This window comes from Lolium rigidum, chromosome 1, assembly GCF_022539505.1.
Source record: "Lolium rigidum isolate FL_2022 chromosome 1, APGP_CSIRO_Lrig_0.1, whole genome shotgun sequence".
Lineage (NCBI taxonomy): Eukaryota > Viridiplantae > Streptophyta > Magnoliopsida > Poales > Poaceae > Lolium > Lolium rigidum.
The window spans coordinates 307448465-307460859 of record NC_061508.1 but is presented as its reverse complement, the minus strand read 5'-3'; the positions used below and the strand labels follow the sequence as shown (position 1 = coordinate 307460859).

At 44.8% G+C, this 12395-nt stretch overlaps 1 long non-coding RNA gene across 4 annotated transcripts; it reads right to left on the bottom strand.

The window, feature by feature from the left end:
• Positions 1-7453: 7453 nt before the first annotated feature.
• Positions 7454-10785, bottom strand: LOC124697447. Of its 4 annotated transcripts, none has more exons than XR_007000801.1 (5): positions 10462-10785; positions 10152-10286; positions 9889-10056; positions 8663-8762; positions 7454-7674 (listed from the first exon to the last, which is right to left on the bottom strand). It is a non-coding gene; the product is annotated as an uncharacterized LOC124697447 (long non-coding RNA). The 4 variants fall into 4 exon arrangements; XR_007000800.1 differs by having other exon boundaries at positions 9638-10056; positions 10152-10265; XR_007000799.1 differs by having other exon boundaries at positions 7454-7677; positions 10152-10265.
• Positions 10786-12395: the final 1610 nt, after the last annotated feature.

The following is a 12395-nucleotide window of genomic DNA, read 5'->3' as shown; positions in this document are numbered from 1 at the left end:
TCTCTAACTACCCTTATCTCTAGTCCAATTACTTACTCGTGCTCAAACTTCCCGCGCGGTCACCCATCCTCCCACTACTCTAGCACTAGCACGCTTAACTTCCAAGTTCCTTTCCATCCCACATCCAAGTGCTTCGCGCGCATGTATGTGATAGTGGTATCATATCAATCCTATTAACATGTCGATCGATGTCATATTTCTTTATTGTTCGAATTTCAAATAATTATTTTAATAAACCAAAGTAATGTTGTAATAATAATCTTGAATAAATAAATAAACATTAACTTTATAATTTGTATCATTTTTAATTATTTTCAATTTTTTAATTTTTTTTTTTGCCAAACCTAAAACCTAAAAATTTGAAAATCTTATAATTTGCTAAAAGTAATAGCAATCTTTATGCAGGATGCAATTATTAATTTTAATTTTAAAAAATAAAAAAAATATAAAATCCTAAATTTCTGGAAAAAAACTAAAATCTTCCTGCTTTCATATTTTCATTTGGATTCAAAATCTAAAAATTAGCTAACCGGGTAAACCATTTTTCAAACGATGATTTTGATATATTATACGTTTTTTTTCGACGTCGTATGCAAAAGTTAATGCGGTTTTACCATTTTTCAAACATTTTTTTCAATAAATGTGAAAATTCAAATTTGTTAATTTTCCCTAATAGTAGGTTGCATAACATACATGAATCTCAAAAGATTTTATTTTTTGAATAATCTATCATTTTCTTTTCTATTTTACAGTGTTCAAAAAAGCGATCCAGGGGGGGGGGGTTGGAGGTGCGTGGGGAGCAGAAAAACCTTTTGCACCGGTTCGTGTTACAAACCGGTGCAAAAGGGTAGACCTTTTGCACCGGTTCGTAACACGAACCGGTGCAAAAGAGTTCGTGGCTGACGCCAACCCGGGCCACGAACTCTTTTGCACCGGTTCGTGTTACGAACCGGTGCAAAAGGTCCCGCACGAACCGGTGCAAATGCCCCCTGGACGTGCAGACCGCACGAACCGGTGCTAATGACCCCTTTAGCACCGGTTCGTGCCAAATCCGGTGCAAAAGCACTTTCGAGGACAGGATAAAAGCCCTTGTTTCTACTAGTGGTGGATGCCTGCTTGGTCTGCATTTATGCTTCGGAGGCAGCTCCCAGTGCAACAAGAATTCTTCACTTGCAGCATATGACAGTTTTTTGTTTCAAATGGAGGTCAAGAACCCGGCTTCTACATCGAAAAGCATAGCACATTTGTTAAATTTTATGTAAAAATGTTCGAGAACATGAATCAAAATACTCGAAGCCATCGCGCAACACCTACAAATCCGTTGATGGGGGAAGAACATTTCATCAGGAGCTTCTGCCCTAAAACACAAAGAACGCCCAACCAGCTAGGTACCGGGCATAAAAGAATCATCCTATGTTATTTTTAAATGATGTTTTGTTTCTCATACCAGGATAATTGAGTTTATTTTAACTCCATAATTTGACTGAATCGGAATTCAGACAAAAACAAAATTACATCTTCGTGGTCCTCTGAATTTGCAGAGAAGACCCCTAGAGGAAATAAGGAAATCGGAATTCAAATTTTCTAATGTACATGTACTCATATTTTTTCATGTATGAAGAAAGACGAGCCCTGCATTTTCTTCTAGAATTGTGGCAAAAGTGTCCTGCAGTAATACCATATGTCACCATGAAGTCCCGATTTCCTGGGCGCTAGCTGGTGGTGTGTCAGCCAATGCCCAATGGCTACAGCATGACGCACAAATGTACAGAAACTGTTGTTTGTGTGGAGAAAACTAAAGATAAAAGCCAAGAAAAGATGAGAAAATCATAGCTCAACACAATTTTTATTAGAACTCGATTCTTACCACTGTAATACATTAGACGTGGTCGCCACCATGCATATATAGCTACTGGCCGTATATATAGCCAAAAATCAAACCAATAGGAAGATGAGAAAATCATGGTTCAACTCATTAATTAGAACTGGAAGATTCTTAGCACTGTAATTAATTCCCTAGACGTGGTCGCCACCATGGCTATGCTCGACACAATCTTGGGCACGCAGAGGTACGTGTAGGACACACGAACCACACATGTGCATAATATGGTGAACCTAACTAGATCGAGCGAGAGAACCAACCTGTGGTTGGATGGTTAGGAAAGCGAGTAGACTCCGATCCACCGGAGTTCAAATCCAGCATTTGACACTTTGGTGTCTCATAAAGGCGGAATATTCTTCGGTGGGAGGCGACGTTCCCGTCGACGGCGAGGCGCTCGTGGTGACTTCGTCAATCTCAAGACCCGCCGGATCGGTTCTTCAACGCAGTCTCTTGGAGGTGCTCATAGGGATAGGGTGTGCGTGTGTGCGTTCATAGGGGTGAGTGTGTGCGCGTATGTATGAGCGTCTTTGATTGTACTGTGTTTCGCAAAAAAAAAAAAAAACTAGATCGAGCGAGCCACATGCTGTAGCTACTGGCCGAAGAACCAGATGAGTGGTATGGCTAAGAGGAAAGCGTCGGCGGTGATGACGTGGAAGATGTACTGTACGGTGCGAAAGTGGCCGGTGAAGCAGGACCCGCCGGTGGCCGCGAGGACCCTGCGGACGACATCCAAGAGGTGGGTGAGCGTGACCAGCCCGAGCAGGTTGGCGAACCCGGCGAGGCACCCCTTGAGCGTGGACGGCGGCGTGATGACGAGCGCCGCGGCGGCCGCGCCTGCCTGCGCCATGGCGCACCTCAGCAGCAGGCCCGCGTAGTAGCGCAGCTCCAGGACCTCCGCAGCCGTGGTCACGCACTGGGCCGGCACCTGCACGTACGTACGCGACAATAACCAGTACCCAGTCGGTATTGTTGTTTGCCATGAAGGAGAAGGGAGAAAGAGGAGGTAGAGTTGTTAATGGTACGTAGGGAAAGTCGGCGGGCCTGAGCGTGGACGCGAAGAGGGCGAAGGCAGCAGCCGTGGTGGCGATGCCGACCTGCACCCAAGTGAGGGCGCCCCAGGACCGCACGGGCCGCCACTTGTACCCTGGTGGACGTCCGGCAGCATTGACGGCGGCGGCGCCACCACCACCACCGCCACCAGCAGCAGCAGGAGGAGCTGCGACGACAGCAGCGGGAGGAGGATGCATTCTGGTTCCTTGCTGCCCTTTCTTCCCTCTTGCTCTTGATGTGACTGCTTTGTGTTTTTTTCTTCCGTGTATACTATGTCGTGCCTTGTGCGTCGCAACGATCCCTAGATCTGGATATAAGTAGCTCTTACTGAACAGAAGAGAGAGAGAGAGAGACTAAAGGCCCTTTTTACGAGTGGCCGAGTCCCTGACGTGTGGACACACGCCTTGTCAATGAGGGCAAGAGCCACGACACACGCTGGTGTGGTGGGTGGAGTGTGATGGAGCCTAGCAGCTTACGCGATTGCCAGCCATGGCTTTCCCTTGTGGTGCAAAGCTTTGGCAGCAAACTAGCTAGGCTCGGATCGATGCAAAGATTTCTTGCCCGTGTGGCTGTGTGAGTCGTCTCCTTGGTCCATTTCTGCCGCGAGACACAGCTAGCTAGATAGCCCTTGTTGGTCGACCCTCCGAGTGAAGTGATCCAGCGTACTACAGCTAGCCTTGGATGCGAGCAGTGAGCGCTCGCTGTAGAAGGCGATGTGACGCCGGCCGGCCGGTGCGAGTCGTCTGCTAGCTAAGTTACCGTTGGTCCATTTCCCTCGCGGCTATGCACAAGACAACTAGCTGCCCGGTTCATCATCTATCTACCTGAACTTTCTTCTTGGTCGAGTCCTGACGCGTGAGAGCGATCGAGATTCGTTGCTCACACAGTGGCTGGCTAGCTTTGTGTGATCGAGATTCGTTGCTCAAACAGGGCGGCAGAACTTGGTGTGATATTGCTACTCCTGGCTAGCTTCGGAGGCTGTGGCTTCCGCTTGCTCTCCGTTTTTGTTCGGATGCAGCTGGCAGCGTACACGGCCATGTGTATCTTTTTTTCCTTAAGAAAAAAGCTAGAAAAGGAGTGCCAGCCTACCCTCATGCGTTAGTTGTTTTTGGAGTATACTAATACTAGTATTAAAGAGTAAATGTATACGGGTTTATCGATTTACTTATTACATGGAGTGAAAACCATTATTAGGAAGTGTGAGCTTAGCTTAGCTGGTTAGGAAAGTAGATATACAAATCCAGCATCTGAGTTCAAATTCTCACGAATGTGAATTTAGGTTCCTATTTATACTTGACGTCTAGGTTGGATCGGGAAGTGAAATTCTCTCCATTTATCTAGCAGACGACGGCGGATCCAGTGTGAGCTGATGGTCGGCGCGAATTTAGGTTCCTAATTATATTTGACGCCTCGACGAAGGATCCGGCGGGCAGTGGTCGGGGCGGCGCCCTCGGCCAGGTGGAGGAGGCCTGCCGTGGGTCTGGGTGCCAGCCTAGATCTGTCGTCTTCGGCGGCGTGGGTGGGCGAGCAGCGTGCGGCGCTCACAGGCAGAGCGGATCGTGTAGGCGGTGGTGACTCCCTGTTTTAGTTCGTTCAGATCGGAAAGGATCTGGACTGCCGGTCTTCATGATGGGCTTCTTGGGTCAAGACCTGGGCCGGAGTGAGCTGTAGGTTGTGGTGATGGCTTGACCACGCTGGCGAACCAACACTCTTGGTTGTCATCTCCTAGATTAGCTCTACTCAAATAAAGGTGGTGGTCCTAGGTGCCAAGATGAGGATCTACTAGTTGTCTATTGTCATCGATTGCCTGGAGAGTTGTGTTCCGGAAGGCTTCGCCGGCAAGCTCCACTTGGCGCTTCATGCTTGGAGCTTGTTAGTTCGGAAGGGATTCGGTCGTGCGCATCCATGTTTTACTCTGGCCGTTTGGTTTCAGAGGGAGCGCTTTCAAGCTCTGTTGGCTGCTAATATCATGTGGCATGTACTCGTTTCATAATGCTGGTGGAGAATGTAATGAAAGCAAAGGTCTGAGGACTAGCAATGGTGGTTTGAGTCTGGGCAGCGATGCGGAATTGGCTTATTGATTTGTGACTTCAAGCAATGGCATGTTAGTGGGGGGTGACTTCACAAGAGAAGTTTATAGTTTTATCTTTCAGGGTGAAAATCCAAGGTCTGGCCTTAATTGGTTGTGCCTGGTAATGTCCTCGTTGAAGGCACTGTTTTGAGAGCGAGGACTTTCTTCAGGGTGAAAACCTAAGATTTTGATCGGGCGACGACGGTGTTTGTGCTATGTTTCCTGTTTGGAGGGATCGCTTTTGGAGAAGTTGAACTTCTGGTGTTCTTTTGGTGGTGTTAGGGATGTTGTTTCAAGGAATCGATCTTCATACCAAGACTTTTTTGTGTAATTCTTTTTTTTGGTTGTGTGCATCCGTAATGCCGCTAGAGCAGTGCGTTGTTGCAGAAGCTATGTGTAATCGGTATCTTCGCTATATTAAAATACGCTTCTTATCGAAAAATCATCTCCAAGAAAAAAGGTATTGTCAGTGTGCATCAATGGGGGAAAATGCCAACTTTTGTAACTCGTCTAAAGTCAAGTTAATTCTTAATACCCTACGTAGTATACCATATGCCTCCATGAACTCGTGAAGCCTTCCCTTCCGGCACGTTCATGCACTAGGATTTCCATCACAGCCCCCTTTCTGTCCAAGGACATCAGCTTGCACACCAATTGTAGAGGTGAACTTATCAGACTAAACCATGGCAGTTGTTGTATGCTGAACCTCGCAGTGCTGGTAAATCATCAGCGAGAAACACACTATGCTCTAACTTATAGTCGTCCGCAGCAAATCCGATCGATCTGAATTGTTGTGTGATGTTTGCTACCTATATTCTACGACCACCTTCTTTGGTGGGATCCGGGAATGTCACGATTGAGCCAAGGCTTCTCCGCCATTTGCAGGATGACCTGATCACGATATTCATATCGAACGCACGGGTGTACGAGAGAAGCTAATCGATACCGAGTAAATACCTCTTGGACTGCTTTCGAGAGAATCAGGAATCTCAATCAATCTTACTTTCAGGGTGCCGATCATGAGACCTATTTTTGTTAGGATGGTCATCGAGCCTTCTAGAAAAGAAGCTTTCACGCATCAGATAAAAACAGATTTACGAATTAATTTGAATTTTTATTAGTCTTCAGAAAAAAATATCTAAAAGGTGTAAACAAAGGAAGGGGCCGGGTCTTGGGATTTGATAGAAAACCCCGATAACAATGAAAAATATTGACGGAAACATTATAACAAACTTCAAAAGCATATATATGTTTAGTTAGGATATACCAGTTGGCGACGATACCACGATGGCGGGCTTTCTGAAAGTTTGTTCTGCACAACTTTTAAAGCAACGATTAAAGCCTGTGATTAGAAGAACATAATCCAGGAACCGTAAGAACGTGTAGTGAGTCGTGGGACGTGGGCAGTTGCATGCTAAGGTGGGATTAGCTCCCTTAATCACAACCATCTGTCTGCTTTGTGAAGCATGCAAAAAAGTGTCGGAAAGCACTGGAGAACTCCTCGGGCGGAAATGAGAAGGGAAAGCGGGTACACGGGAGAAAGTAGATCAAAATGTAGGACTCTATGGGACGAAGGCTGCAGGGTGTAAGATGAAATTTCATGCACCGTTTATTTGTGTACAATCTGAAAAATATTCTAAGCGATTGAAATGGGAGGAAAATTATATGTCAAGGTGAAACAAAACTTAGGAAAAATAAGCATTCGCGCCAAAAATGAAGCACAAGCAGTCAACTGTGGGGCAAAAAATGACACGCCATGTTCTCGCACGCCTGTACGTTGTTTCAAAGGTGATTAAGATTGTTTTGCTCACCGAGTAAAGTGATGGCAGCAACGTACTACACACGATTGCCAACCATAGCTTTCGGCTGCGAAGCTGTGGCAGCTAGCTAGAATAGGATGCAGCGAGTGCCTCGTCCTCGCTCGCCGTGGAATTAAGGCGCCGCGATGAGTCATCTGCTTGGTCCATTTCTGTTGTGTGACACACACTACATCACGGTATAATATTTGGGGCATTTCAAAGTACCTCAAATTTGAAATAAAGTGCCCTAATAAGCTATTGGGGTACTTTTTTAAGTGCCACCTTTACTTGCGTCTCTAAAAATATTTGGGGCACTACCTAGAGGCACTTCTCAAAGTGCCCCAAAATCCAATTAGAGGCACTTGTCAAAGTGCCCCAAAAGCTAATTAGAGGCACTTTCCAAAGTGCCCCAACATCCAATTTGTGGCAGTTTTAGAAGTGCCCCAAAAACCAATTAGGGCACTTTAAGCAGTGCCCCAGAACCCAATTTGTGGCACTTTGATAAATGCCCCTAATTCCGTCCAATTAGTGGCACTCTAAGAAGTGCCCCAAAATCCATAATAGGCAATTCAAAACAATACCCCAGAATTCAATTATAGGCCATTTTCAAATATGGTTGAACAAACAAATAGAGCTCAAAACACAGTACTATATCAAAATGTACTGCACACAACCAATTGCATATTCACATAATCATCAATACCAAGTTACATGATTTGTGCAAATTCAATAATAACATGCAATGGACCTCTAAATAATAGCTCCTACAGCTCTTTCTCCAGAGACCTCTTCCACCAGCACTCCCAGCTGCTTCTCCAGAGACCAGCTGAGATCAAACACACGTGCATCACAAACTACAACCATTACGAGACCTGCTGAGATCAAACACAAATATATCACAAACTACAATCATGATTTGCTGGTGAATCTAGATTATCTCTGATATCAAGTCAAATTAATCTGCAGGAAACTTGGCATTTTAAGTGGAATGCAGATGTCAACTTCGATCATCTAGTACAATTCCCTGCATTAAGGTAAAATAACCAGTAGATCAACATGGGGCAGATGGCGGTGACTGGCTAGGAGCAAGAAAATGTAACAGTGAAATGAAGATAAGGTTTGCAGCAAATCAGGAGATGTCATACCCAACAAGGATATCATTATTTTTTATGTCGTACCTCGATTACGAGATGATAGAAAACATTATATATATCAAATTATGTATGATAACTAATTTTTTTCTCACACAAGATAAATGTACTGTTTCCTTTGAGTTGCACAGTACAGGCAAAAGCACAAACACATCCTATGCAAGAGATGAACAATTCCTGTGAATCCCATACCGCAATCAACAAATAAGTATATCGCTGCAACCTATTCTCGCAATCTCGCAATCTGAACTATACACCGATCCATTCTCGCAATCTGAACTATACACTAATCTATTTCTCAAATTATCAGCCTTTTTTGCATTTTGTTCAAGGCTAACACAGTCCCTGAAGTTGCCTTTGTGTGCAATCCATAAAACAGTAGTAAAAAAACACAAAAACAATTTGGAAGAACAAACAATAAATAGATGAGAACTAATAGTCTACCAAATACTTGAAGTAGGAATGAAAAGAATCGTATTCAAAATGGTAGTTTGTGGGAACAAAAGGAACTGAATGTGGCTACAATATAGAACTGTCTACATTGCAAATTGGCAATTAAGAATATAGAATCAACTTATTTGTTGGCCACCAAGCAATTTTGTATAGTAGAAGGCGGGATTATGTAAAATCACATGAACTGGAGCAAAACAAAGTTATTTTCAGTATACGGGTTCTTCAGAAATCATATGTTCAGAAATGCGCAACTTACTTTGGTCTGAAGTGATTGTACAGGTTCTTGAAAATTTTCATTTAGACAGATAATCTTGACTGTTCAGCGGCAACGGATTCGTACATTGGTGATCCAATCACTGCAATATGCCGCAAGTCAGATAAAAAAACTCTAAACATGCTTGATACACGCTTAGCTCAGCATACTATACAACTTCAGAGGAATGGCAATAAAGCGACATTTGTTTGACAAGGGAACAGGGTCGCTGATAGACGCTAAATCTAACAAAATCTCTCTCCGGATAACAGAAATCAGCACACAGAGAAGATAAAGAAACAAGCATATTTAATCTAACATGATCTTTCTCTGAAGCCAAGAAAGGAGCTGAAGGTCTCCACGGCACTACTGGAAACTGAATGCTCTGTATCCTTAGTGCTACTCAAATGAACCAAAGGTCAAACCGAACAACCAACGATTCATCTAGTTATATAGCAGTAGTGCCAAGCACAGTGGAAATTCATGGAGGTTCACAAATTCTTAGATTCATTAAAAAATCTTGTTAATTTTCTATGCACCTAGGACCCCAGATAACTTATACATACCATAGTATATTTTCCATCTGATGCTACTGGACTACTTCATAGAGCAAATACAAAAGGTGGTTACGATTTTGCACGTAGCTCAGTTTTCGTATCCTTGTCAGTTTGGTATTCACTATTTTCTTTTACCGAACTTTTGTGTAGCTCTTTGTTTGTACATTAAGACTATGCAAAGCTGATCCAAGAGGAATTGTTGTCCAAGGTGCCTTTGAGTACAAGTTTAAAGTTGAGGCCCCTAATGGTAATAAGAGTGGTCATTATTCAAATATAAGCTAGCAGATCTAGATAATGTAAATGCAATCAAATAAAACAAATGGCCATACATAACCTATTTTGTAAACATATATACAATCAAGCGGCCAAGGAAGCATCCCAAAATGGTAGTAGATAAACTCGGGAGAATATATGATATCACCTGTTTATCCTAGCCTTGTTTAGCCTCACATGATCAAACAGATAACATCATAACATAGTGATTGCTGAAGTGACAATCAAAATGAACATCATAACACAGTCATTGCTGAAGTGACAATTGAAGTGATTTATACAAGAGTTTGTATATTGATTTGGTTCTCATATGCATAACAACGACCACTTTCTATTCACCAAAATCACAAACCATAAAACATATTATTTTGGGGAAGTGTTGGGAAGGAGGAGATCAACCTGCAGATGGGGTGAAGATCCCAGGGACGTCAGCGCCGAGGAACACCACGGGGGCGTGTTGAACTGCCTATGCACCCAGTGGGGCGGAGTTCGGGGCGAGGATATGGCGATGGAGCTCGAGGCCTCGCTTCTTCAGACGCCCTCGCGCTCCAGGCCGTCACCATGGAGCTGCAGCTCTCATATGCATCAAAGCAAAAATTATACCCATGGTTCAACAAAGAAAAAGAACAATCTTATGCCTAGACATTGCACCGACAGCTCACCTGCAAGTGGTTCATCAACATCTCTTTGGAGGCCATCATGTCACCCCAATCTTGTAGGACCTAATGGAGAAGTTCGCCCTGAACATGAACCCGTCATGTATTATCCTGCCGAAACTGAACATGTCGATGAGCATGCTTTATTTCAGCATGAATCAACAAAATACAAATTCAACACTGCTTTTAGCACTCACTGTCCATGAAATAAAATTGACAGTTCAATATAGGAAATAGTACCAGTAGCTAATTTCCTCTCCAGAATTTGAGCAGACGAACACACAAGCAGAGAGAGAGAGAGAAAATTGGGGCTTACCAAGTAGGAGAGGGACGAAGAGGAGGGAAGACCGCAGGTCTATCTTCGCCTGCTCGCCCTCCTGGACGCTCCATGGATGCGGGGTGCGCCCTGGTTGCCGCCGCGGCCAATGAAGTCGGTTCGGGCGAGCATGATGCGCCACACGCCGGGGAGCAGCACGAGCCGCCATGGCACCTAGGCGTGGTCTCACGCGATCGCTGCCGCCGGGAAGGAGACTCCATGTCAAGGCCTCTCATGCTCCTCACATGGGACAGAGATATAGAGGAGGACGAGACGAGCCCGCGTCGGTAGCTGGCGGCGGAGGACATGGCCGGAATTGGCCTGTCCTCGGCGGCGCCAGACAGAGATCGAGGGCCAGACGGAGACCGAGAGCGGCAGGAGGAGGTCAGCGGCGCGGGAACCGCACGGCGACCGAACCAAACCCCACGGCTAGGGTTAGCCGCGGCGTCGCGCTCGGGCAGGAACGGCGAGGCACGAGAAGGGATCCGGTAGAGTGGGCCAAGCCGCATCTTCCTCAGACTGTGGTGGTCGCGTTTGTGGCCGGAGTTGGCCCGAACGGGGGCAAGCGGCGGCGGCGGGTCGGGGAACCAAGCGGCGGCGGCGGGGAGGTAGTGCGGGAGAGGAGATAGAAGAGAATGAGAGAGGTTAGTCGGGTCGGATCGGTTTGACATAGTTGTAAAACCGGTACAGATCAGCGGTCCGACAAGAAAAACCAGAATCTGAGTCTCTGGGTTTTTCTTTTTAGGGCAACAATCGGAAATAGCAAAAACCAAGGAATAAAAAAACAAAACGAGTTGTGGGGGTAGAATCGAACTTGTCAAAAAAAACAACAATTCGAACTTATCAACTTTTCCTGCGTACAAGAAACACCGATTGGAAAAACAGTAATATATATTTATTATAAAAGAAATTATACTCCGTATTATATATATATATATATATCTATTAAAGTATATAATATAACATTTCGTGTCTCTTTTTTCAAAAGTAGCTTTAGCTTTAATTAAATATGATAGGAAATTTATTGCTGCAAAGCTGATCACCCATACTTTATGGATATGGGGAAAAGCTCTGGCCCTTCACAGCGACTTCGTAGCCGCATGATCGCAATGATATGGAAGGAACTGAGTAAAGAGTGTGAAAGAAAAATGGTTTGGCCCTCCCTGTCGTTTTCCAAAGCGAACCCTAGCGTAGCCACCACCATCCCCCTTCCCTCCCAGCCACCGCTGGGTTAAGCCCGCGCGGTGCCTTGGGCCATATGGGCTTTGGGCTCGGCCGGGCCTGGTGGGCCTGGTGTGCTCCTGCCGTTACGTTCGGACAGTTACCGTTGATGGTGATGGAGTTAGTTCTCTCACGCGCGGTTCCCTCACTAGTTTTTCTAACATTGATATCGAAGCCGAAGGTTTGTCGTCGTCGACCACCGTCCATGGTCCATCGCCGAGGGAAAGATCATGCACATTGTCGCCTTGTCATGTTTACAGCGAAAGTCTACTGCACACATGTGTTCGATCGTCTTGCATGCCCCCCATCAGATCGTATCGTCTCCGACGGAATCAACATCTGCTCCGTACTTTTGTCTTCCATTACCAAATCCACCGCATTATGTCAGTATGGACTATTAAGTGTACTGAACTCTAATGTCAATATGGACTGTTAAATAATACTAAATATGGACTTCAATGTGAGGTTAATATGGATAATAAATATGAACCGCAATGTCGGTATGGAGTGTTAAGTAATGCTAGTATGCAATGTGGGTAAGTATGTATGAACTACAATGTTAGTACGGAATGTTGTGTTTATTCGTGTTTATAATTACATGTTGTATATAATTGTCAAGTGAGTAATGATAAATTATGGCACTTAGAAGTGCCTCAAAAGGTATACATCTATTGGGGCATTAGGAGAAGTGCCCTAATAGATATACACATATT